Source organism: Lipotes vexillifer, unplaced genomic scaffold (assembly GCF_000442215.2).
Source record: "Lipotes vexillifer unplaced genomic scaffold, Lipotes_vexillifer_v1.1 scaffold361, whole genome shotgun sequence".
Lineage (NCBI taxonomy): Eukaryota > Metazoa > Chordata > Mammalia > Artiodactyla > Lipotidae > Lipotes > Lipotes vexillifer.
Genome location: NW_006787562.1, coordinates 1,718,378 through 1,721,197, shown reverse-complemented (window position 1 = coordinate 1,721,197; position 2,820 = coordinate 1,718,378).

Sequence of the window (2,820 nt, the reverse complement as noted above, 5' to 3'; positions counted from 1 at the left end):
GTGTGCTCACTGCCTTGATTTACTTTTTGAACTGCACTTGTCCTCGTTTTGCAGATTCCAGAAAGTGAGGCTAGATAGTTCACCTGACAGTTGCACAGTAGGACTGCATCAGTAGCCTCATTCATTCATTTATTCCTTCATTCATGTTTTCAGCTCCTGCTTCCTTTTTCAGTTCTGGTTCCACTTGTCTCAGCATTTGTGGTAATGAAAACTTTGGCCATGGTGTAGGGATGGGCTTTGGGGTCAGCATGACTTCGGATCTATGGCGTTCTGTCCCTTATTAGCGGCATGATCTTGGGCTAGTCAGTTAAACTCACCAATTCTCAGTTTCCTGAAGAATATCAATTCATACTTCATAATTTTTTTAAAAAGGATTAACCGCGGAGTAGTAGTAATAGTAGCAGCAGTGGCCTCACCCCCATTATTACCACCAGCAGCATCTGGTGATTATGTGATACTTCTTATGAGCCAAAAACTGTTCTAAGGACTTTACATATATTAACTCATTTAATACCATCTACGAGGCAGATGCTAGTATTATCCCTATTTTACAAATGAGATAAAGGGGACACGTAGAGGTTAATCCTCATGACCATTGTCACCTTGCTGGTGAGTACAGACCCAGGAGAGAAACCTCAGTACCTAGATCTGCAGCCCAAGCTCTCAACAACCTGGCTGTTAACTGCCTCTGGATAACGCATGCAGAGGGCTCAGCACTGTGCTCAATACAAGGTGTGTCTATCTGGCTAATACAGGTTTGTGACAACTCTGAATTAGTTTGCCCCAATTTTCCTAGGAGATCTCATCAGATAAGAGAAGCCCTGTGAAACTGAAGCACTGATTATCCATTCTCAGGCTCCAGTGAGCCCTAAACTCAGGCTTGTACCAGCTCTAAGTGGTCAGATTGACAAAATAAAAGGAATAAATAGGTAAAGAAAGGAGTAAGGCATGGACTCTAATGAGGGGAAATGAGCTTTTGATGTGAAAACTGTCCGCAAGATAATAGAGTTGATTCCTGGGTCTTCCCTACAAGTCCCTTGGCTCTGAAAACAGCAGCATTGTCCATCAGTGTCAGTGACTAAACTAGTCAGTGCCCTCTTGGTACCAGTCATACCAAGAGCTCTGAGAATTTTCTCTTGAAAAGAAGGCAAACCTACCCTATGTTCACAGGCTTCCACTTTGCATTTTAGGTGTTTCTTCAGAGTGGAGTAAGGAGGATTTTCTGTGCATTCAAACCTCAGTTGCTGATTCTTTGTCTTGTACAGGGGATGAATCCCTTTCCTGCTCCCCTGTGTCATCCCTGTAACTTTGCCTCTCTCTCTTTCTAGATTTTTTCCCCAGGCTGCTCTCCTTCTCTTTAAGAGCCAGCCCAAGTGCCAAGTTGCATTTTCCTCATTCATTCACTCACTCATTTATTTATTCAAGAAATATTTACCTATCCTGTGTTAGGCCCTGGGGGAAGATACAAGAGAGAACAAAACAAGCATGGACCCTGCCTTTTAGGTCACATTAAGGAATTTAGGTTGTAGGTTCAAGGGGAAGACTTTAAAGGGTTTTATGTGGGGATTGTGATCAGATTTGCATTTTGAGAAGATGACTCAGGGTGTGTGTGGCAGATGGATTGAAAGAGTCAAGAGTAGATGCTATTAGGAGTCTGGGATTGACATATACACACTCCTATATATAAAACAGGTAACCAACAAGGACCTACTATATAGCACAGGGAACTCTACTCAGTATCTTGTAATAACCTCTAATGGAAAAGAATATTAAAAAGAATATATATATATATATATATATATATATATAAATATATATATAACTGAATCACTTTGCTGTACACCTGAAACTAATACAACATTGTAAATCAAAAAAACAGAAATAGACTCATAGCCATATAGTTACCAAAGGGGAAAAGGGTGGGGGGGGGAATAAATTAGGACTTTGGGATTAACATATGCACAGTACTATATATAAAATAGATAAAAAACAAGGTCCTGCTGTATAGCACAGGAAACTATATTCAATATCTTGTAATAACCTAAAATGGAAAATAATCTGAAAAAGAATGTATATATATAAATATATATATAACTGAATCACTTTGCTGTACACCTGAAACTAATACAACATTGTAAATCAACTATATTTCCATAAAAATTTTAAAAAGAGTAGATGCTATTATAACGACAGGGAAGAGATGATAAAAAAATACCTTATCTCCAAGCTTCATATTTTCTCTTTCTCTCATGAATCCCCTGTCATCTTAAAATTTCTTCCTGTAATCCATTAAATCCCGTACCTATGGTATCCTGCCTGGTGAGCTGGGCAGCAACTTGCTGAGGGTCCATGTCTGATTATTATCCTCCATGCCCAGCATAGAGCCTTATACACATTAATGTTCATTATAAAGAGTCTGAATCTCAGAATTTCAGAGTTGAAAGGGCTCTTAGAGGAAATCTAGTTTGATCACTGTATTTTTGCAAAGCCCAGGCAGGTTAAGCAATTTACCCAAGATCACACATTAAATTAACGATAGAGATTAGATTTAAAGTCAACATTCTGAGTCCAGCTACAGCTTGTGAATGGTTCAGGAAATTACTGAATAAAGACTTCTTTCCTCTTGTTCATACTTGGAATCCTATATGAAATAGGAAAGGAACTAGGGCTTTGAGAAGAAAACAATTGAAAGAGAAGGTATAGAGTTAAAAATGAAATAAATATACTCACTTGCTCCTCATACAAGATCGGTTTATATTCTGGTAACAGGAGGTCTAGTATTTCTAGACTGAGCAGGTCTCAGCCAGGGGACCAGGGAAA